Source organism: Lissotriton vulgaris, chromosome 8 (genome assembly GCF_964263255.1).
Source record: "Lissotriton vulgaris chromosome 8, aLisVul1.2, whole genome shotgun sequence".
NCBI classification, from domain to species: Eukaryota; Metazoa; Chordata; class Amphibia; order Caudata; family Salamandridae; genus Lissotriton; species Lissotriton vulgaris.
This window is the reverse complement of record NC_141696.1, coordinates 1,554,372,806-1,554,397,967: the sequence shown is the minus strand read 5'-3', so window position 1 is coordinate 1,554,397,967 and position 25,162 is coordinate 1,554,372,806. Positions and strand designations below refer to the sequence as shown.

At 48.3% G+C, this 25,162-nt stretch overlaps 1 long non-coding RNA gene across 1 annotated transcript in view; it reads left to right on the top strand.

Annotated features, from left to right (window-relative positions):
- Positions 1–9,224: 9,224 nt before the first annotated feature.
- Positions 9,225–25,162, top strand: part of LOC147700378 (uncharacterized) — a 34,604-nt gene continuing 18,666 nt past the window's right edge. Inside the window, exons 1-2 of the long non-coding RNA XR_015299415.1 lie at positions 9,225–9,343; positions 24,374–24,453. This is a non-coding gene — a long non-coding RNA (uncharacterized LOC147700378). The remainder of the gene's footprint in view (positions 9,344–24,373; positions 24,454–25,162) is intronic.

Sequence of the window (25,162 nt, the reverse complement as noted above, 5' to 3'; positions counted from 1 at the left end):
GTCTACAAGCCTACGCGCAGCTCTTTTTAGTATACCCTAGCAGGGCCAACAGAGAATCTGGTGGAATGTCAAATTCTGCAAAAGCACTAATTTCAGCAAAAATCCTACACCAGAACTCACACACACTCGGGCAGAGCCACGCCAGGTGCAGGAATCCCGCGTCCGCAGCGTGATATCTTTCGCAATCCGTAGTGGTTCTAAGGCCATATCTGCAGAGCCTAACCGGTGTATAATATATTCTATTTAGGAACTTAAAATGAACTAGCCTGTGCCGTCCATTTAGTGAAAGCATCTTAGTGTTGGAGCAGCAGTAAAGCCACATGTCATCATCCAATTCCACTTGCAAGTCCGACTGCCATGCCAATCGAGCCTTGGTGTATTTGTGTTCCCTATGTGACTGTGCCACTGCGTATAGGTGAGACAGCAGTTTCTGAGGTGATGTGGCCTTAATGACATACGTGAGTTCTCTCACCTCCGGCGGCTCTGCCATGTCCCCTCCCAGAAGTTCAGAGAGCGCGTGGCGGACCCTGAAGAATTGAAACCTCATCAAAAGCGTTGGCGTTTCCAGGCCAGCTATCGCCTGCTCCTATGTCCTAACTACCCCATCCGTAAACAAATCTCCTGCAGTCTTAATGTTTAATTTTTACAAATCAGCAACCACCCCTTCCTCACGTAACGGAGGTAGCCACCTGGCCCAATCTATAGGCATTATCGGGGAGTAGAGCAGTGCACCATTTTGTACCTGCGATTCAGGAAAGTGGGTGGTGATGAACAGAGTGTCTGAGTTAAACAGACCACTCTTACCCAGTCCAAAGATCAGGGCTTGATCCATCACCGTTATTTATCTCACTGCCCCATCCCAGCTCAGAACCTGGCTATATGCAAATCAGTCTGTCCCACCCTGGCCCAGTGCATCATGGGAACAGGGCAGACTAAACTACCAAGCCAATTCTTCACCAGAAAGGAGACAAGCTACCGGGGACCGGTTTCTGGCATTTCAGCCTTCTTCGGCCCGGCTTGCTTGAATCCTGATGGAGCAGTGAGAAAGGGACTCATGTCTGAGTATACCCTGCCACACCTATAGTGGCCAAAAACGATTTAGGAAAGTGGGTGGTGATGAACAGAGTGTCTGAGTTAAACAGACCACTCTTACCCAGTCCAAAGATCAGGGCTTGATCCATCACCGTTATTTATCTCACTGCCCCATCCCAGCTCAGAACCTGGCTATATGCAAATCAGTCTGTCCCTGGCCCAGTGCATCATGGGAACAGGGCAGACTAAACTACCAAGCCAATTCTTCACCAGAAAGGAGACAAGCTACCGGGGACCGGTTTCTGGCATTTCAGCCTTCTTCGGGCCGGCTTGCTTGAATCCTGATGGAGCAGTGAGAAAGGGACTCATGTCTGAGTATACCCTGCCACACCTATAGTGGCCAAAAACGATTTAGGAAAGTGGGTGGTGATGAACAGAGTGTCTGAGTTAAACAGACCACTCTTACCCAGTCCAAAGATCAGGGCTTGATCCATCACCGTTATTTATCTCACTGCCCCATCCCAGCTCAGAACCTGGCTATATGCAAATCAGTCTGTCCCTGGCCCAGTGCATCATGGGAACAGGGCAGACTAAACTACCAAGCCAATTCTTCACCAGAAAGGAGACAAGCTACCGGGGACCGGTTTCTGGCATTTCAGCCTTCTTCGGCCCGGCTTGCTTGAATCCTGATGGAGCAGTGAGAAAGGGACTCATGTCTGAGTATACCCTGCCACACCTATAGTGGCCAAAAACGATTTAGGAAAGTGGGTGGTGATGAACAGAGTGTCTGAGTTAAACAGACCACTCTTACCCAGTCCAAAGATCAGGGCTTGATCCATCACCGTTATTTATCTCACTGCCCCATCCCAGCTCAGAACCTGGCTATATGCAAATCAGTCTGTCCCTGGCCCAGTGCATCATGGGAACAGAGCAGACTAAACTACCAAGCCAATTCTTCACCAGAAAGGAGACAAGCTACCGGGGACCGGTTTCTGGCATTTCAGCCTTCTTCGGCCCGGCTTGCTTGAATCCTGATGGAGCAGTGAGAAAGGGACTCATGTCTGAGTATACCCTGCCACACCTATAGTGGCCAAAAACGATTTAGGAAAGTGGGTGGTGATGAACAGAGTGTCTGAGTTAAACAGACCACTCTTACCCAGTCCAAAGATCAGGGCTTGATCCATCACCGTTATTTATCTCACTGCCCCATCCCAGCTCAGAACCTGGCTATATGCAAATCAGTCTGTCCCTGGCCCAGTGCATCATGGGAACAGGGCAGACTAAACTACCAAGCCAATTCTTCACCAGAAAGGAGACAAGCTACCGGGGACCGGTTTCTGGCATTTCAGCCTTCTTTCGGCCCGGCTTGCTTGAATCCTGATGGAGCAGTGAGAAAGGGACTCATGTCTGAGTATACCCTGCCACACCTATAGTGGCCAAAAACGATTTAGGAAAGTGGGTGGTGATGAACAGAGTGTCTGAGTTAAACAGACCACTCTTACCCAGTCCAAAGATCAGGGCTTGATCCATCACCGTTATTTATCTCACTGCCCCATCCCAGCTCAGAACCTGGCTATATGCAAATCAGTCTGTCCCTGGCCCAGTGCATCATGGGAACAGGGCAGACTAAACTACCAAGCCAATTCTTCACCAGAAAGGAGACAAGCTACCGGGGACCGGTTTCTGGCATTTCAGCTTTCTTCGGCCCGGCTTGCTTGAATCCTGATGGAGCAGTGAGAAAGGGACTCATGTCTGAGTATACCCTGCCACACCTATAGTGGCCAAAAACGATTTAGGAAAGTGGGTGGTGATGAACAGAGTGTCTGAGTTAAACAGACCACTCTTACCCAGTCCAAAGATCAGGGCTTGATCCATCACCGTTATTTATCTCACTGCCCCATCCCAGCTCAGAACCTGGCTATATGCAAATCAGTCTGTCCCTGGCCCAGTGCATCATGGGAACAGGGCAGACTAAACTACCAAGCCAATTCTTCACCAGAAAGGAGACAAGCTACCGGGGACCGGTTTCTGGCATTTCAGCCTTCTTCGGCCCGGCTTGCTTGAATCCTGATGGAGCAGTGAGCGGGAGCTTGTTTCCTTCCCAGTGTAAGAATTGGCTTTTGTAGTTTGGTTTGCCCTGTTCCCATCATGCACTGGGACTGGAACAGACTAATTTGCATACAGCCAGGTTCTGAAACTGGGATGGTGCAGTGAGCTAAAAAACGGTGTTGGATCTAGCCCTGATCTCTTGACTGGGTGAGAGCTTTCTGCTTAATTCAGAGACTCTGTCCCTCACCACCCCTTGTTGTAAACATTTTGTACCTGCAGCAGGCTGTACCACGTATGATTGGTGGTCGAAATTGAATCAAGTATTCCAGTCCTACGATCAGTAGGTTCGAAAACGGTATGAGGAAGGGTGAGAGACAAACTGGGTCTCCATTTTAATGTGCGGTATATCTGGAGCAGCGCATATTTATCTAAGAAGTTTGCTGCTAGGCTTTTGCCTTCACTTGATAACTCATATCCCAAAAATAGGACATTGAAGTGGGCAATTCAGGATTTCTTAAAATTGAATTTGTACCCTTCAGAGACGAACCCAAGTATTATGGCGTTCACTCTTTTCAAGTACGTCCAAATCATCATCAGTAAGATAGATGTCATCGACATAGGATAATGCCTCATCGTCGTACATTTGTAGTAACTCCTTTACTCTGGCTGAAAATAACCCTGGACTATTCTTGAATCCCTGGGGAAGGCGGCAAAATTGTCTCTGTGCCCTCATTATGGAAAAAGCGGTCACATACCTGCTTTCTGGTGCAATGTTTTGACAAAAGAAACCATTTGAGATATCTAATGTAGTTTTATATTTCTTGTGCACAATGTTATTCATCAGTGCTGCACTATGTGCATTTTGTACTGCAAATGTTTTGCAACAAGAGTTTAGATGTCTGTAATCCAAAACGAGACAATATGAAGTGTCTGGTTTGGAGACAGGAAACAAAGGATTGTTCAATGATGAGGTGCATGTTTCAATCACCCCTTGGTATTCAACTTGATTTAAAATATCCCTGACCTGTTTTAAGCTTCCTGTTTTACAGGATAATGCCTTTGCATTGTTGGTTGAGTTTTCAACTGGATTTTATGGTGAGGGGAATCCTCATCGTATCCTACATGATTTTTGTATAATGCTGGGGCCTGGGCCACAGCCCATTTCCTGGCATATGTGTATTTTTTATGTATTGGAATGTGATTTGAGAAGGCTGGCATAATTATATCTTTCAGAAATATAGGTAGGGCTGGCGCACAGCGATTTTCAGAAAGAATTTTCTCTTGAATTTCAGGTGCTATACAGGTAATGTCAGGCGTCCCTCGACATTGGTTATAACAGTATAAGTGTGTGGGGCTAGTGGACCACTGGTCCCATCCTTGTATGCACACTATTGATCCTCTACAGGTCACAGAGGATTTCACGTAATTTAGGTGATGCTTTCAGTATTTGTTTTATTCAACAAAGGTTTCTTTGGTTTGATTTCAACATTGGTTCAAAAACATTTTTCATTATCATCATGTGATACAATCCTTTATCTACATCCAATGCATTTCGGGGTTATCGTGCACCCCTTCATCAGGGAAAGGACACTGTAATCAAAAGATAAAAAACATAAACAATATCGCACTGCAACATTTGTTCAGGATTTTGCAAGCTATGGTTACCTCTGCTGTGCTGTCTAGCATTGTTGGGCCCAAGATCCTCGGCATGTCTGTTTTTTAGACTTGCTACCTTCTTTTTGGTGAATTGAGCTTTCTTATTTTTTGGAACGTGTTGTTCGTTTTTGGACTCCACTAGTTCTTCTTTTTGTTCTGGACGTCCTCTTCTTACGGATTTCTGCGAGGAAGTCTGAAAGGTACAAGAGGAACGTGTATCAATATCTTGATATCTATCAGGTTTTCTCAAATTATCCCTATTTCTAAGGTTGTATCTTTTTTCAGAGGGCTCCTGCTGAGGAGACCTTCCTCTGGACTCGGAACGCTTCTCTCTAGGAAGTGTCTGTTTGCTGTTTTCTCACGTTTTCTTGGTAGTAGTGAGATTATTTTTGATAAAAGCTTTTTCAGGATTTTCGGTTAGTTGGGGTTTTACTGGTTTCCCACCCAAACTATCTCTACCTAGTTCTTCATAATATTTTTCAATAATTCTGGCAAGCTCATACAGTTGCTCAGTAATATCTGTTTCTTTTAGTTTTTGGCGGATTGCCACTGATGCTGCTTCACCTTTGATGTTTGCTAATAATATAGCTGAGACCTTTTTGAAATCTTTCAGTAATTTCATACCCAGATTTAAGGCCAGTTCTGGACCGTATTCATTTTGAATCTGTTTTTGTGTAGATTGAAGCAAAGATTGTCCCCCAGGTGTCACAATCCTCTATGTGTGGTTCAATCCCCATTGGTAAACAGATTGTCAGCATCCCGTGTTTCTCATGAGGTGTACTATCAGGGAATACTGCCTCTATTTGAGTAATTTTTTGTGCTAACCAGAACGGAATTTGTTCTCGTTTTGCTGGTAATTTACCAATGACTGACTGTATAGTCTGTGGTGTAATTTTGTTTGTGTTCCCTTGGTGTGGAATGTGTTGTGGAATTCTTACAGCTGGTTGGACGTTAAAGTCCTCATGACAATATTGAACCAACTGCGTGTGTATTTTAATCAGCTGTTTTAGCTGAGGTAACAGTTCAAGACCTGTCATTGTTTCAATGTCCGGATGTGGTGTATAGCTGGAAAATACCGCCCATGTTGCTCCTGGTCTACCTAGTGGACCGAGCCTGGTAATGTGATTTTCATGTTGTAGGGCGCCATTAAACAAGAGCTGATGCTCTTGGTAAGTTAGTGGAATTTCAACATCCTCGAAAGGAACGTATTCCGCTGGTGGTTCCTCTAATTTATAGTAGTGCAACTCGTGTGTTGCTGCATTTGCTGCAGGAAACAGAATCCATGAATAGAATACCTCTGTCTGCCGATATTAATGTGCCTCTATAACTAATATTACTTTACCACCTCTTGGTGATACTCCATTTTCTATAGGTTTTATAGTTATGGTTTTCCTTATATTTCCCGCAATTATTATTGCATCTGGGTCATTTTGTTGGAGATTTGTGTCATCTAAGACTGCTGGAGATGTTGCTTCAGCTCTCTCCCTCTCGTCGTCACTATCCGTCATTCTTTTATGGTTATGATTCCTATGCCTATATTAGGATATGATATTTTATACCTACATAAGGTAAGGACAAGCAAGGTCCAGTGAAGGTAATAGGACCGAGGAGCAAGGCCCAGGAAGGCACAAGGAGGACATGCACTGCGCACACACCCCAGTGGCTGTCTGACGTCACCGCCAGCGAGGGCAATATGTCACATGCCTCGAGTGGCAAACAGCCCCCACTACAAGTAAAACCAAACACAAGCAGCAACGACAACAACCGCTACCACCAGCAAAGATAAAAGGTCCACAAGATGCCAACTTCTAAAGGTGGCTATCCCTAAAAAAGGGAAAAGAAAAGACTGGTGCAGAGTACGCACCACACATGGCTTCCCAACGCCAGCACCGGAGAAGAGATCACACTATCCGCTCCAACTGGTGAACAGGCACAACCACAAGCGGCATCACCGGCACCCCAACTGCCAGAAAAAAAGCGCCCAGAAGAAGAAGGAGCGCACGGCTCTAGATATGTGCAGAAGGCAGCGCCAGTGGACTGGGCGCATGAGCGAGCACCCAGGAGATAGACATCGCCACAAAACAGCACTTCTGAACGCAAGTAGGCGAGCATCCACGTCTCCACCACCCCAGCGAAACCCCCCAGTGGGCCAAAGGCATCCCAGAGTGTCCTCCCTCACACTGCCTCTAGACAGAGTCGGCAGTGACCCACGACAGGCAAGGGAGGAGTCGCACACCCCACGTGGAAGGCCGTCACAGCAACAGATACTCCAACAGCACAGCCACACGTGACCAGACGTCACAGCGCACAGCAAGCAAGGAGCCCTTCACGCAGAGTGAACATTCCGGACGAGCGCACTGGAAGACAGAAAGGAGCAGCCACCAAGACGGAGCAAGCCCGAAGCTCTTTGAGCGAAGAGAAGAGGGACCCTGCGAAATCCCGGAGGAGGGGATGGTGACACTGGAAGTCCCCAAGAGGTACACGCAAGTCCTACCAACAGGGCAGGCCTGCTGTGGGCCGCAACAGAAAAACAAGACCGTCACAAGAGAGACGCGACCAGTGAAATGTCCATGTGGAACACCATGAGACAGGTGGCAGGACGCCACATCCAAAGAAGAGCCTGGTCGGAAGAAGGAGAAGAGCGCGGCACAATGCCATTCCGCAAAGGAGGAAAGAACAGTGGCATGACTCCACAGGGCAGACAACCGACACAGGTGCGCAAGATGGAGCAGAGAAGAGCGACAGGACCAGTACTGAGGAAGGTGTTCATCCACACAAGCCAGCCACCGGGGTGCAGATACGTCACTGGAGACAGCCCTGCGGGAGGACCTACTGTAAGCCGCTAGCAGTGCAGTCTGCATCCCAGCTCCACGCTCCTTCTCACTCCCTCAAGTCACCCCGACAGAAGATAGCCGCCTGTCTGCCTACTGAAGAAAACTACCATCTTGTTACCACCGTCCAGGTGCATCACCACCAAGGAGCATCACACCACCCGAGTAAATCCACACACCCAGAACAACCGGAGCTCAGAGAGGCGAATCACCCAGGAACAGTCTGTATACCCCACTACACCCAAAGCCTGCCGAAGTCGAGCACAGCCGGCCATTGGGAGATCCGCCCTTGGGGACTACACAAGACTTGACCGTGGCCCTGTCGAGAGTTCCGCAGCAACCCTAAGCGTGGCCTACGCAACATCCCGCACAGCCCACACAGTCACGTGGCAGTCCAGGGGACAAGGGCCTCGACGGAGTCCCTGTGTGAAAGGGGTCCAAGTAGGAGAGATATGTCGGCCGCCGCCGCCGCACGTCAGGCGCAGGAAGCACGAAGGTTACGGCTGAAGACTGGTCACCCACAAGATCGGCAGAGGAAGACGCAGCACCCGAGTCCAGACGGTGAGGACGTCCAGACCATGACACCACCGTCGGAGGCTACATGAGCGACTTGGCCGTGAGTCCGTTTGCAGTTCCTCAGCGACGCCTTTGCACAGCTCATGCGAAGCCCCGCACAGTCCACACGGTCCCATCTCAGCCAGCAGGGAAAGCCCTCCAAGAGGCTCTAGTGGCAGTGGAGTCCAGGCAAGAGAGGCAAGTCGAACGTCGCTCAGCCGTCAGGAGCAGGGGAGTCACCAAGCCCGACACCCATCAGGAAGGCCTCACTCACCGAGATCGTCTCCGACACTGAAGTGGATTTCACCCCAGCTCCAGATGCATCGACACAAGATTTGTACATATGAACATCACCACTGCGAGACCAGGCCGGTCTACTAAACGTCGCCTAGGCGAAAAAGGCTTCCTGACGATGCTGTCCAGAACTCTCACACTGCCCAGCAGACGGCCAGAAGAGACTCATTTGGTGGTGATTTTTGCTTTGTTGTTTTTCTTACAGGTTGGACTTTTGTTTGTTTCGCTTCATTAAAATTTAGGAGGGATGTAGTATCCGGCTGGATACATTCTAGAGGTCTGCCAGTGATGTCACACACTTTACACCCACCCACCACAGGCGCCACCAGTCAGGTGACCCTGTTCATAAAAGGGGCTGGAGTGCACGTGCTCCAGGCCAGTGACCAGCACCCCACTCCTGTGCTCGTGTGTGTCATTTTCAAGTATGTGGACCTAGCGCCAGCAACTTTACACTATCTACAAGGCCAGGAGGACATTTCTTGCCCCCACCCTCGTTTTGCGAATATCATTCATGGACTGTGCGCGCTTTCAAAAGGAAATCGTTTTTTTAATCGTTTTTACTGTTCCTTTGCCATTTCTATTCCTTGAATGACGTGCTTGGGCGACATATCAATGCCTGTTGCCGCTCTCATCAGATACTGTGGCTCTTTCAGAGCACACGTAGCGCTGTGTTCACTGGGCGCATTGATTCCACACGTTCAGAACTCGATGCTGGGGCGGATGGATATTCTAGCCCGAATGCGTATATCAGGAAGAGGAAGCTGCATTGACACGCGAGGCGCGAGGACCGTGGCGCGAGGACCGTGGCCTGCCTGGGCTCACTGAGGCCGCTGATTCGTTTTGAGGCGCTAGAAAGAAACTCCCGTGGGAGGAACCCGCGTCCATCAGGCCTCAGAGCGAGAACACGGCGGATGGAAGAAGTGCAGGTATGTTGGGGCCAGGGGCAGAGTCCATCGCCTTGAGGCGCTACAATGTAACATATTCGTTTTGAACGAGGATCACGGGGTGAGCTGCCTCCCGGAGCCGGGATTTCCGGTCCCTGTGCTTTTAAAAGTACTTTAACCGAGCATTTGCTCTCACTCTGGAGAACGGGCTTTTTTTATTTATATATAAAGAACGAGCAGGGGCGGCCCCGGGGGCGGAGTCATGACACAGGACGCTTCCGCTATTCATACTCGAGTGGAAACACATTCAGAGCGAATACACTTCAAATATACAACTACGGTCAGGGCTTTGTAGTGTCTTGGTGTGGACACGTTCTAGTGTTTCTATGTAATGCAACACACTCTACACCCACCCACCACAGACGTCATGGTGTCACATGACGCTGCCAATAAAAGAGGCTGAGCGCACGTGCTCAAGACCTTTCCTACCACTCAAGCCTGGTGTCTGTGTCCATCCTTGCTGCGCCTAACATGAGGGCCCAGGGCCCATACTTTCAATCATTACAATGGCGACGAGGTCGGTAGTGCAACCCATGCGTGCCACTACCAATCACTGAGGAAAAGGGGGAGAGAGTGCCCGCCTGAAGGGCACCCCCTGCAGCAAGGCACAGCGAGCAGAGAAGCCGGTGAGCACGTCGGAGCCCAGCAGCACCAAGAGGCCACAGCAAGTCGATGGTAGCCTCCCGTGTCAACCGCCACCAACATGTGCTTCGAGGAATGAGCGGACCGCCCAGAGCCCACCTGAGACGGCCGCAAAGCAAGAACCCCACCAGAGTGGTGCACGGGCCGGGCGGAGTCCACCCGCCACGACCGCGACGCAGCATCTGGCCTGCCGGCCGAAGGTGAGCCCCTGGGGCGAAGTGCCCAACATTAACTGTGCCAGCGAACAAGCAGGACCAGCGGAGCCTACCCGTGGCCTGCCCGAGTCATCCCTTGCCCCCGCCGCGTGTGTAAAGGAAGCGGCGGGGCCCAGAGTAAGCCACGGCGCGAAGGGAAGGCGGCCGGACCCGAAAGTCAACTAAACCAACGAGGGGGAGGGAGCGGAGTAGCTAACCGCCCCCCGAACCCCCTCGCGACGTGGTCCAGGCCAGCGGAGCCCACCCGCGACCGGCCGGCGGCACCTCCACCGAGGGAAGACACAGCAGCGCCAGCGGAGCCCACCCGCGACCTGCCGGCGGCACACCCAGCGAAGAAGATACCCAGCAGCGCCAGCGGAGCCCACCCGCGGCCCGCCGGTAGCGCCCAGTGAAGTACAGTGACTGCAGAGCCAGCGGAGCCCACCCGCGACCTGCGAGAAGCAAGGCAGGTCTCCGCCGCGCAGCGTGCGCATGGAGAAGCTGCTGCGGCGAGAGACCGGCGAAAGTGGGGCCAGCGGACATAGTACATTCTAAAAGACAGAGCCGGCGGAGCCCAACCGCGGCCTGCCTCGAGCGTCCCCCGCCAGGGAGGAGTGACCGGAGCAACGTACTCCCCCGCCGGAGTGAAGCAACTCTCCCCCGCCCGCGTGAGTACTGCCGAGGCGGCTGCGGACGGGGAGAGAGAGCGAGGGAAAAGCGGGAGAATGCATGCGGCCGCGATCTAAAGCGTCCCCACCTAGTGGGCAGGAACAAAGTGCCTGGAAGCGGCCCGCGCCGCCAAGATTAAAAGTCCCCCCTCCTTATGTGCTCCGTGGGAGGAGCAGAGTGCCGGTAAGCGGTCAAAACCGCCAAAGAGTAAAGGAGCTCCACCGTCAGCTATATGGAAAGTGTGCCCATTGAACTTCAAAAGTGCGAGACACGGAGCCTGCACACCACAGTACTGCCTCGCCTCCATGCCTGCATTCCTGCCCCAAAAGTACACAATAATAGGGAAGGGACTCACCAGATAGGCAGTGTGGGGCCAGGTTCCCAGCGGCTGCTCCAGCTCCAGCCCCCCCCCTGTGCACTGAGAGAGAGACAACAGTAGAGTTCACACAGAAACGAGGTAGACAAGAGCCACCAGACAGGATCACGCCAAACATAAGACTACCGCCATCTGGTGGCCAAGGAAGGGAAGCGCATCTGCATCTAGAAGAAACAAACAAGCATTGCACAACACCAGGCAATGCAGCAGCAACAAGAGTAACGGACTGAGTAAAGCCCACAAGGGAAATTGAATCTCATGCGGCAAGTAAGTGTGCAAACAAGCACGGATAAAACCCACACGCGCCAGCAAGGAGTCGGCGTCTGCCACTTCCGAAGCGACGTGGGAAGAGGCACGAATGCCTCACGTAACATCAACACCTCACCAAGCATCCAAGCAAGGACAAAACGTCGGGAGAAAACGACTGCCAAGCACTGGAGGAACGATCAGGGAATAAGACTGCCGAGATCAGAAGACGGAGAGGGCAGTGACTCCTAGTGGCCACAGGAGATCACCGCGGCATCAACTACTCCCGCCAACGGTCCGAAGCAGCAAACTTCTGACGCCATCCAAAGCAGCAAGTACCCGACGGTCCAAAGCAGCAAAGTACTGGACGGAAGCCAAAGCAGCAAGAATACGCCCAGCCAAAGCTGCAAGTACCGACGACACGCAACAAGTGTCCGAGAGCCTGGAAAAGAACGGGCGCAGATAACGCGCCACGTGGCAAGGCACAGCCCCCACGAGATGGAAGAAGGGCACAGGTATCGCCACAGTGCAAAACAGTTACCGAAGAAGACCACTAAGCGTGGCACCCCCAGAAGCCGATCCACAGGAAGATCGCGTACCAAGTATGACCCGCGACGGGTTCTCTAAACTACATCAGCAAGTCCGACAGGACGACCGAAGAAGCCTGCCAAAACACCAGCAGGAAGGGACCGCCAAACGGTCCAGGACGTTCGACCTAGCCAAGGTCTGTGAACACCATCCCACGAACGTCACCAACAAGAATCTAGAGAAGAGGGTTCGCAACACCAACTCTGGAAGCTGAGGAAGAAGGAGGAAGTGTCCCAGCCGGGGACAAACCAGGATCACACATGCAGCGGGCGCGCCCTGCATGGAGGAGCCAGGTCAGGAGAGAAGATGCAAGATCGGACCGAGTGATGTCGCGAAACAGGAAGGAAGAAGAGGAGAGATCCGAGTGGCACGCTTGCCACCGTGAAAAGAAAGGAAGAAGATGTGTGGCACGTCTGCCACTGTGAAAAGAAAGGAAGAAGAGGAGAGAGCTGTGTGGCACGTCTGCCACTGCGAAAAGAAAGGAAGAAGAGGAGAGAGCTGTGTGGCACGTCTGCCACTGCGAAAAGAAGGGAAGAAGAGGAGAGAGCTGTGTGGCACGTCTGCCACTGAGAAAAGAAGGGAAGAAGAGGAGAGAGCTGTGTGGCACGTCTGCCACTGAGAAAAGAAAGGAAGAAAAGGAGAGATCTGCGTGGCACGTTTGCCACCGTGAAAAGAAAGGATGAAAAGGAGAGACAGGTGGCAACCCTGCCACTGTTGGAGCGTGAGGAAGAATATCCACGTGGCCGTTGCCACAGCTAAGAATGAAAGGAAGTTATTCCATGTGGCCGTTGCCACAGTTGAAGAGCAGAAAAGAAGTACATCCACGTGGCCGTTGCCACAGTTAGGAGTGAAGAAGATGTCAGTGCAAAATAGATCCCCACTGTTAGTCCGAGGCCGAACTGGTACGTAACCATCCATTTCACGGCGAGCTGCAAGAACTCCAACCGCACCCGTTACCACGGAAGCCAACAACACAAGGACTGTGAGGTAAAAGGGGCTACCCAGTCGTTTACAGACTGTTTCCAGCTAGCACCACCAACCTGTGCTAAAGCGGACAAAAGTTCCCCGAAACAGACTGAACTCCATCTGCCCATTCCCAAGCTGAGGCGGATAGAAAATAGTGGTAGAACTGAACACTTCACTGCATCCTGAGATAAGTTAATTCCCCAAATGTGAATTATTAAGTTTGGTCTTTTCATTGATTAAAAAGGGGAGTGATGTAGTGTCTTGGTGTGGACACGTTCTAGTGTTTCTATGTAATGCAACACACTCTACACCCACCCACCACAGACGTCATGGTGTCACATGACGCTGCCAATAAAAGAGGCTGAGCGCACGTGCTCAAGACCTTTCCTACCACTCAAGCCTGGTGTCTGTGTCCATCCTTGCTGCGCCTAACATGAGGGCCCAGGGCCCATACGTTCAATCATTACAGGCTTCTTACAAACGAGAGGGTCCGTTAACCTGGGGAGATGGCCGCTTTAGGAGAGGTGTGGCTCACTGGTTAGAGGCGGCAGACCCGAGTGCAGAGAACGGCCCGGGACCAGGGTTCGATTCCCGACGCGGCAGGGTCTTGGATCAGGATCAGCGGACTGATAATTCTCGCATCGGTGCCTACTCCGACCAGGGAGCACACTCGGCAACTCTGGGCATTAGCTTGCCTCATCTCCACAACGGCCCCACACAAACGCCGGGGATGCCTGGTTTCACCTTGGAGACCCCCAGGAGGGACTATCTCACAGGGAAAGCCAGGACGGGTTCCCCAGCGGTCTATAGCGCTACGAGGCCTCCGGGTAGCAGTGCGCTTTATAAGACACAACACTTTACAATTTACAATTTATTATATATATATATATATATATATATATATATATATATATATATATATATATATATATATATATATTATTAATAATATAATATATATTTATTATAATAGTTGTTTGCTCCCCTTTTACCCCCCACATTTCTCACAGGCCTAATTGATTAAAGTCTTGATCTCCAATAATCGAACCTCCAGACTTTAAAATTGAAGCCAAGGACGGTCGACTTTATGGACAGAAGTTTGTTCTCTTTGAGGCCAGACCTCTTCAGTCTGAGGGTCGGTGTTATTTCTCCAGTGACCTCAGTGGAGGGGCTGAGATGAGGAATGAAATCATCAGTTTAGTCTCTTTAAATGTTGTTCTGCCCTGTGGATTCCGCACTGGACAGGGTTAAACGGACGAGAGGGGCGGACTCCACCTTTAGGGCCCTGGACAAAGCAGAGTTGAGAAACACCATCAGGGGTTTGGTGGATAAAGATTACCCACGGTGAAGATGAAATACACGAAGCAAAGAGATTAGGATGCTTGCACCCCCCCCTCCTATGTAGAATACCGATGGGGAAAAGGGGGGTATGCTCTGTACCCACACCGGGGTAGAAGGACAGCTGGACCTGGAATATGGTTCAATTAAATGCTGTTCAACTTACATATATAGAGGATGTTAACCCCTTCCACGCTCATGACGAGCTGAGCTCGTCATGTAACGCGGTATTTGCGAATCTTTAGCGCACAGCGGGAAAACACTTAGCCCGGATGGGGTTAAAGGATAAATCCCTATCTTTCAGTTTGTGTAGCCACCACGGGGCATATGCCGGGGGCTCCAAGTTTTATTAAAACGACCACCAAACAAAAGGAGGTTTCCACCCATTCAATTATACAGATGAGGTGTCTGTGGTCCACAATCCATCGAAAAACATCTGAGAATAGGATGCTCGAGTCCATTGGAAATAACAATGGGATGATGAGATATGGGGATGAGAACGGGGGTGATGGATGCAGGCATGTTGTTGGTAAGGAGTCTTAGGTTGTATGTTTTTGTTTAGGCCCAAAGTTCAAGAAACATATACAGTCTGATATATATAACTTGATGTGTTTGTATGTAGGAAAGATCATAAAATGCTCTATGTAAGCTTTTAAGGCAGTAGTATATATTTAGTAGTGATGATATGGATATTTATCTATATGTTTTATAACACAGGTTTAGGACCAACTCTTGGGCACCATAGAAGGCCGGGAAAGTCACATGTTGTGGTCTTGAAAAAGATGGTTCAAATGAACTGGCTACCACCGAAACGCGTCGACGCTGTGTTTTCATAATCTGTGTACTGGCTGGAACCACAGATAGAAAAGGAGATACACTCTATCGAGTTCTAGTTATACATCTCTTCTAACATGGATATGTAGTGTCTATGGCAGTCTTGTGTATTTTGGCAACTATGTGTCTCTCTCTCGATCTGAGGGGAGAGGATCATCGTGATCTTGTGGGTTGGTACTAAGGTCCCTCAACAATGGTTCCCAGATGTCCTTGCGGCGAGCCTGTGCTGGCATAAGTTCCCAGTAATCCGACAGCTGCCCATGAAAGTACGCCGCATCCTTAAGCCAATCAGCGACTCGTGGCTTCTGGTGGCAGCCCAAAACATCGCTATCCGTCGTTTAGCCAGCAGCAAAAGCATGGACACTAGTTTTCTAGTTGTCGCCGGTGCATTTCTCACATTGCCGAGCAACGCTATCAAGGGGGATCGTTCTATCTGACACTTCAGCATCTGATCTAACGCATCAAAAATGGTTTCCCAGTAACATGTAATATCTGGGCAGGAGCAGGACAAATGCAGAAAGGACGCTTCCTGTGTACGGCATCTCACACAGCTCACATCCCCACTCAAACCAACTTTATATAACCATTCAGGAGTCCTGTATAATCTAAGTAAAAACTTCACATGAATCAATCGTAGCCTATAGTTAGGGGACAGCTCCTGAGCCTGCCGCAGCAGTATGCCCACTGGTCCTCTACTATGGGAAATCCCCACTCCTGGCGCACCCCAGGGATGCATATTGGCACTGTGCACTTCATGCCTGTGTATAGTCGTATAATCAGTGTGCGAGGTGACAGGTTAGTTAAGAAGTCTTCTAGTACCTGGAACGTGGGCGGCGCCATCGGGAAAGAAGCAAAGCCAGCAAGCAGTGCCGCGCGGAGCTGAGATTAGGTCATTCTGTCAAGCAACGCCATGCCTCACCCTGTCATCACTCTGTCTGGCTCGATCAATGTTCCCTCTGGGAACGCAGCTCCAATAGTGTGAAGATGAAGCTTCCTAAGTCTCCTACAGGCGCCCATATCCCCAGAGATTGGCAATGCTGGTTGCCGAGGCAGTGGCACAGAGAGGGCACATAACATCTCCAGTTGTGCCCTATGTCGTAATCCCTGCCAGGCTCATACTGCGCAGCCCACTGTATCTACCCTAGATCACAGTCTAGTCTGTGGCCTTTAAAGGACCGTGTTCCGTGGTATCAGAGCCGATTGGTCGTGTTCCAGCTCTGTATGCGCCATGAATTGCGGTGGGAATATCCAATGAAATCCGACTGAGCTTGGGCACAATTGTAGTAAAGCTCCGTGTCTGGGGCACCCAAACCTCCCTGTTCAGAGGGTAGGGTCAGGGTGTTTAAAGAAACCCTGGGTTGTTTTCGAGCGCAGGCAAGGGATATCAACTTTGATCGCTGTCTACGTCTGAAACTAGTGCTAAGGGGGAGCAGGAGGTTAATAAACATAGAGCAACTTGGAGACAACAACCCTTTTTGCTATGGCCTGTCATCCTGCCAGGTACCGCAGCAGACCAGCTCCTCATCCCATTTGACTTTCAATGAGTCGCCCGTAGTTATATTGCCAAGTTCCTCATTATTACGGCTTAGCCAAAATCACAGGTATTTCTCTGGGCCCTCCACCCAACAGAGTGGATACTTCGATTGAAACCGATCTGTAACTGCCGTCAGTGGGGAGATAACCGATTTCCCCCAGTTAATGTTTATGCCCATGAGGTCTCCTAATCTTGCGATCTCCCTGATCAGAGGGTCTAAGTTTTTGGTCAGGTGTTTTATGTACAGGGGCAAGTCATCCATATCCAAAGAAACCAGTATTACCCGTGGAGCGAATGCCAGGCCTCTGTGCGCATGATGCTGCCTTAGTCTGGCCGCCAGGGGTTACATGGCAGTGGCAAAAAGAAGGCGAGACAACAGGCATCCTTGCCTCGTGCCCCGATATACATGGATAGGGAGGGAGGGTATCGTCCTGTTAATCCAAACCCTCACCATAGGGGAAGAGTACAGGAGAGCGATCAATTCGATGAATTTGGAGCTATCGCCCAATCGGGAAAGGAGTGCGAATAAATATGGCCATTCTAAGGAGCCAATTTCTTGAATTGTTGCAACAAATGTGCGTAGATTGTGAGATGAGGCCCTTCCAGTAACAAAGACGCACTGGTCAGGGTGCATCACGAGGGGCAGCAGTGGAAGTAGTCTCGCAGTAATGAGTTTTGTGAGGATTTTTTTGTCCAAATTGATCGACAAGCGCCTATAGGAATTGCACTGCGTAAGATTTTTATCCGGTTTTAGAATTGTAATGATAAGCGCTTCACAAAGTGACGGGGGGAGCTCTCCCCTCTCCAGCGATTCTTCATAAATGTTTGAGATGTGGCACAAGCAGTGGTGCAAATTCTTTGTGAAAGGAGGCCATCCAGTCTGGGAGCCCTATCCCCTGGTAAGGCGCGGATGACCCTGATCACCTCTTCCTTGGAGAACGGCTCATCCAGAGAGCTGCGGTGGCCGTTCTAGAGCCACAGCAGCTGGATAGAGTAAAAACAGTCCACCAAATCCAGGTGGGTAACATTTTCCTCGCCTCATAAAGTGAGGAGTAAAAGGATATCATGTCCGCCTGGACAGTGGTCTGACCAATCCCCGTCTCGTTGTCTGAAGTGCGTAATTTGCTGGTGTATTCGCAAGCCCACGGTTTCTTTAATAAGCCGGCTAGTGTCTTGCTCGCTCTGTCCCCTTCTCCATATCTTCTAGCTCCTGCCTCCATTCCAAGGTAGTGTGTCTTCTGTATGGCCGCTTCTTCAAACTCACCAATCTTACCCCTAATATCCCCTAGGGTTTCGGGCTTGTTGGTGGCAAAGAATTCGCTTACCAGACCCTGTATCTCCTCTTCTAGGTACTTAAGGTCTCCCTGCAGTGAGTGCAGGACCCCGCCTGCTTTGCAATGCATTCCCCCGCGAATCAGTCTTAAATGCCTCCTCAAGCGTAGTAGGGGGATCAACCCTGGCCTCGTTTAACACCATGTAGTCTACTATTGCTGATCTGATTGCATCTCCGTACACCTGATCCAGTAGTGCGCCTCACGGAAGTCGCCAGTTTAACGCTCTGCTTGGGTAGTCCGGCTGAGTCAGTTCAACAAGTACCGGGGAGTGGTCAGATAGGGTGCTAGCTAGATGGGTGACTGTAGAAATCCAGGCAAGTATGTCTCTCGAGGTCAGCCAGAAGTCGATTCTGAACCAAGAGGGTCCGGCTGATGACACACATGCACCCTCCTCCATGTTTGCTATCCGACTGTGCCAGATATCTGTCAGTCTGTGGTCTGCTATAATAGTCTTCAGTTGTGCTGTTCCCCTTGGGTGGGGGCATTGTCCCCGACCCCCTTTCTCCCCAGAATGCCTCCTGATCCTACGGTATCTGTTGACCCCCAGACCTCTCCGAAGAAGTACGGGTCATCAATATTGGGGCTATATTTCCAGATAAAGCCTGATTGGGTGTCCTCCCAGCGTGCCTGCTAGCATCATGTACTGCCCCTGTGGGTCGCATAAGGCTTTAAGTGTGCACCACAACATTCCTTTTCTGATGAGAATGGCCAATGCCTTGTTTAATTAGAATAGCATGGAACATGTTTCTCCCCAACTCAGCCTGCCGGCATGCGCACGCAAGTGATCCCTGTCAAGTGTAGTTCCTGCAAAAAGCAGACGTCCGCTTCATGGTGGTGCAAGTAAGCAGCTCCCAGCCTCGCTTTCTGCCTGTCTCTCAAGCCTCTGACATTCGAGGTTATTACTTTTAGTCAGGTAATTTTGTCCTCCTGTACACCCATGCAACTAGCAGCTGTCTCTCGCTCTCTCTCTCTCTCTCTCTCTCACACTTAGAAGCTCATCGCCAAACACCTTACGATAGGAGGAGGCCAGCGGGGTAGGGAGGGAATAGCAAAGCAACATATTAACCAACTAACTAGTCGCAGAGTACCCCGCACCCAGTACAGCCACCCAACCTGGATGAAATCCCCCCACCCCCCGCCCCCCCAACCACAATACTGCCACCTGTGGCCAACTGAAAGACACAACCGAGGAATCATCCCTGAGGTTAAATAACTAGGGGCTCGGCCCTTCCCATAGGGTGGAAGCTGGGTGCCAGGACAAAGTTAACGCAACAGGAAGGAACCCCCAGCTGCCGGTAAGGCAGGCATCAATGCATGGTACATATCGTATAAGGAAAGAAAAAAAGAGAAAGGTTGGTCGTTACATCCCTATGAATGTAGAATAGATGCTCCGGGGTCCCGACCCAGATTTCAGGATGTATGACATTACGAAGCATGCTTTTACCACGCATGCTTTTACATCGCAACTTTTACAACGCATGCCTTTACAACGCATAGTGTTGAGGGGTGCTGGATAGTGAATAGTTTAATTTACTATTCCAACTCCAGTCCCCGTGGATAGTAAGGAAGGTGTTGGATAGTAAATTAAATCTATTTCCTATCCCAGAGCGCCCCCCAGCGCAATGCGTTGTAATGGTTTGCGTTGTAAAAGTTGCGATGTTAAAGCACTGCGTGGTAAAAGTTGCGCTGTAAAGGATGTTTCCCCGGATTCCAGGTCGCGTTGGGTTGGCGTGTCTCGATCTTTTAGTCATTGTCGCTGATGCGGCTACCTTTTCCACTGTCCTTCTCTGATTTTTTTTACTTTCTTGATTGTTAAGAGAGAGATGCTGAAGCAGTGACCCCACTAAGGCTGATGAAATTCAGCCTCTAAGGGCTTTGGCGTGAGGCAGTCAGACCCTATGCCACGCAAGTGGTGAGAAACATTTGTCTTGCAGCAGTCCCTCTTCAATGTTTAACAGATGGCAGACTGCCCTCTTTTTGTTGTGATGCAGCCTTCATGGCCATCAGAAACTTCCAGTAAATGCTTCATGTGTCTTAGGAAAACACAACAGTGAGCATTTTTAACACTAAATGTTGCCAGTAGCACTTGCAGTGACTATATTGATATAAGGCAGTTGTTCAAAAGAAATACAATTAATCAGCGCCCCCGCCCCCATGGAAGCTGCAACTAGTTTAATGTTCTAATGAAATTAATGCAGCTCTTTGTGAAATTGTTGTTATGGGTGAGCGAAATTAATGCAGCTCTTTGTGAAATTGTTGTTATGGGTGAGCTAAATTGTGCATGTAGTGCTTGCTTTTTTCCTGTACTGCCTGGGTGTAGATACATGGTCTCACAATAGTACTTTTTGTGGAAGAAATCTCTCCACCCGAGCCAAACCTTCTTTTTGGGGTTGTATGTTTTGTTTGCTTACTCACTGCATTTCTACTTGTTTTTTTCTGTCCCTTATTTTCAAATTTCACCAGCCTCCACTGGTCTGCGAAATGGCTCCGGGCTACAGTGACTCTTAGGAGTAAAGCTGCTTTTTCTCTTCTGCCTTGTCTGGGTTCTATCGTCTGCATGTGTATTAGGCCGCGTGGTTTTCTACCTGCTGATAGAGAAAAAATAATACGCAAGACACTTATAGCGACCGTTTCGCGTTTCACTCCAACCAAGATGTTTGGTTTGCCTAGTTCGCTCAGACTCCATAGATCAAATATTAAGCTAGGTGCAACTAAAATGTAACAAGCAGCGGTGACTGGAGATGGCTGAGGCAAGTAACCTGCTGGAGGCGTGCGCTGCAAGCAATAACAGGCACGACAACAAGGAAGCAACAAAAACAGGATGGAGCAAGGATTAAAAGTACCTGAATCCGAGCTTCAGCCATGGCAGACACCAATAAAGCAATGAATCAGTACTTTGTCCATGCTCCATGGAAGGGACAAACATACAATGAAAAAAAGTGAAACCGACAGGTGCTGACTAATGAGAAGCAAGGAAAGGAACAAACAAAAGATCCAGCAAGCGAATCACAGGAGAAACCGAAAAATGACAAAGAGAAGCAGCGTAAGTGTTATAAAGTAGTCAGGAAGCAAGGTGAAGTAAAGATGTTTATTCATAAGCGGCACAGCAACAATTGGAGACAGCTACAGAGCAGGAAGCTACAGGCAACTGACTATGATGCCTTGCAGCTCCCTTGAGTTCCAAATAGAACTCTAACCATACAAATGAAAACATGACAATTTAAAGATACAGAGTGAGAGAAACAAGTCAAAGAAGAATGTAACACATCTCCCTTCATTAAGACAACTAATGTGAATGTATACAAATTAAAATACAAAGACAAACTGTGGGAAAGAAGATGGTTATGAACAAAGTAAAGGAAAAAGGTTATGAAACATAATCCGCAAATTTCCTTGGCACACATTTTGGTCGGGAAAAAGACTTAACCCTAGATGCAATAGATTCCATAGATTTTCGTTGTGGATCAGGAAACTTAGTGTTATGAACATCAGGACATTTAGCATCGCGTTTGATGTTCCACAACTTACCATCTTGTGTGATGACACTGTTAGTGAAAACCTTAACAAGTTCCATAGGTTTACCACATTTATCTGAGCATTTGGTTAGGAAACCAGGCCTCCTAATTCTAACCCAATCACCCACAGACAAATTAGAATTTTTAGTATTCCACTTACTATCATACCACTCTTTTGATTTAGCTTGTTTATTTTCAACTTTATGAGCAACATCCTTAATAAGCACCTTTTGAAAAGAAGTTATTAGAACATTTTTCCCTGAACCACCAAGGACAAATATTTGAAGCAGGATCCCGCCCTTTAAGAAGACGAAAGGGACTAACCTCAGTAGTTGAGTGTGGAGTTATGCGATAAAGCCAAAAGTTTTCCCTCAAAAGATTTTTCCAATCAGATCCTGACTTAATAGCATGAGATATGAACCCCTTCAATACCCTGTTGAAACGCTCAACTAAACCATTTTCATGGGGTTCATAAACAGAAACAGTATGATGTATTATGTTCTGTCGTTTGAGGAATTCCTCCATTTCTAATGAAGTCAAGTGAACCCCATTGTCAGTGACAAGTGTCGAAGGACAACCTTCTCTTGAAAAGACTTCCTTAAAGAATTCAATTACACTATTGGTTGAAGCAGCAGAAACAAATTTGACTTCAGGCCATTTAGAGTGATAATCAATGAGAACAAAAGCATAGCGAGAATCATTGGGTAGACACATAAATGGACCTGAAATATCGAATGCTATTTTTTTCCAGGGATCAGTGGGCCAGGGTGTATTCTTCAACGGGGGAATATTCACTTTTAACATCTTCTCACTACCCATACAAACCACACACTCTCTTACTTTGCAATCAACCATATCTAAATCTGGCCACCAAAAATAATTCCTAATTAAACGTTTCATCGCAGACATACCCGGATGCGTTTTGTGAGCAAGTTCTAAAATAACATTTTGCATGGCAAATGGTGGTACACATTTTCCTGACTTGAAGACAAAATTATTTTCTAATTCCAATTCATCATATACTTTAAACATAGGCATGAAATCTTCTGGTAAGTTTTTCTTGTCAGGCCAACCTTCCAAAATATACTTTTTGATGGTCTGCAAAGAAAGATCTTGATTATCTGCAAGAGCCCGGGACTCTTTAGAAATATCTTCAAACGTACCCAACAAAACATCTTGTAAACATGTGACAACATCAGTGTCATCAGGAATAATATTGGAAGAGATTTGGCAAGGAAGGCGAGACATGAAATCAGCAACCACTTTTTTTTCCAGGAACAAATTCAGGTGTGAAACAATACTCCTGTAATCTAGAAGTCAATCTGGCAATACGTGCAGTTGAATTCCACCCACCTCCTGGAGAAAGAATGTTGACCAACGGTTTGTGATCTGTTTTCAAAACAAATTTGCTACCCCAAATATAGTTCCTGAAATGTTCAATCGCCCAAACACAGGCCAACAGCTCTTTTTTTATGACAGCATATCTGCGTTCGCTTTCATTTAAAGTTTGTGATGCAAAGCAGACATTCCATTCTTCTTTCCCAGATCTCTGAGACAAAACTGAACCAATGCCATACATGCTTTCATCCACAGTAATGATGCATGTCTTATTTAAACAGAAAGGCTTAAGTGTGGGAGCATGTAAAATCTCTGTTTTAATATTTTTAAAAGCATACTGTTGTTCACTTCCCCATTCAAAAACATTACCCTGTCTGAGAAGTTTCCTAAGTGGTTCCATTTTTGCTGCAAAGTTGTTAACAAATTTACTATAATACTCGCACATACCTGAGAAAGAAAGCAACTGTTCTTTGTTGCAGGGAGTGGGAGCATTGCTAATTCCTTCCACATTGGATTTTTTTGGTGCTACCCCATTTCCAGATAATGTGTGACCCAGATATTAAACGGAGTCTTGAAAGAGTTTACACCTACTCAACTTTAAAGTCAAACCATACAAATGAAAACATGACAATTTAAAGATACAGAGTGAGAGAAACAAGTCAAAGAAGAATGTAACAGTAAGACATGATCGAGATGCACATGGATAGATGTAGGCCACAAACACCCCTTTCATCAAAAATATCAAACACCAATACTTGCCTCCAGACCAAAGCCTAGAGTGCTCTTATTTTAGCATCCCCAGGGGTCTGAGATAAATACAGAGACTGTCAGACTAGGCCAGGTGCAAAGACAAAGCAAACACAAGGAGATGATGGACTGAGCTCTGAAACTTTTAGACACTCACCACCAGGTACTACTAGATCAGGGTTGAATCCATCATCGTTCTTTAGCTCACTTCTCCACCCAACCCCACTTCAAAACCAGCCATATGCAAATCAGTCTTAACCCTGTTTCTCATGGGAACAGTCCAGCCCGAACTGCCAAGCCAGGCCTTCCCTGGGCCGTAAACAAGCTTCCTGGGACCAGTTTCGGGGTAACACCCCTCATCAGCCAGGCTAGCTTAAATCCAGTGGCAAAGTGAGCAAGGGACCACGTCTGGACATACCCTGCCAACTGCAAAGACAGACAGATGTACACACACACTCACGCAAACACTTACACAAACACACTCTAAAAACACACAGACTGTACATGGAACAGAGGCTCTTGGGCAAAAAGAAGCTGTGTTATGCCGGTTAATTTTAGTACTGTAACACAGGCCAACTACAAGCCTCCCTGAGTAGTTAAACGTTTTATTGTTCTCCCGTTATCGTATAGACTCAAATTCTTCAAAAGGTCTATCAGGATCTCACAGAATCATTTCTTTTATTTTCCTTAGGCTTAGGCCCTGTAGGCTCCTTCCTAGCTCCAGAGACTGAATGGGGCTCGACCTCCAGTGTCCTCAGATTAAAGGAAAAGGTGAGTGTCTTTTTAAGTAGATAAAAGAATCTCAAAGTGGTTGGATAGCCATTTCCTCTCAAATGCTCATCTATGGCTGTTCTTCCCAGCTCTATCGTATCCAGCTGTGTCCTACCTTCTATGTACAGTTGTATTTCTTTTTCTTTATTTACCCCGTCTGTTTTATTCTTCTGCCGTGCTCTCATTCCTTCACACTCTCTTTGCCTGAACCCCCCACTACAATTACAAGGCCCTTAGTTAGGTCGTCAAGACTTGCTTCTAAAAGGAAATAAACCCAAAAGATTTAAGGGTTCACCCAGTAAGCAGGATTCTATGCACCATTGTCATGGTTTCGCCCCCTCCCCTCCAGGTGTCACTCATGGGCTCTGCGTCAGCCTTTATGCCCGTACTCTCCATGACCCGTTGCTTCACTGTACTGCCCCTGGTCTGTCATGGTCCTCCCAAGACTAAGTAGAAGGGGGACCCCCGGCTAAATATGGGCAGGTAGGCGGGAGAATACAAAATACAAAGTGGGGAGAATACCTGCCTATCAAATTCAATTATAGGCCTAAATTCAGAACCCCCCAAACCAAACCAAAAAACAATGCACATAATCCTATCAGGACATGATAAAATCTTTATGTATTTGTTATTACATAGAGAATTTTTTTTCCCAATACATGGATATCAGACCACATACATTTTTTTTCTAAAAACCAAATAGCTGATC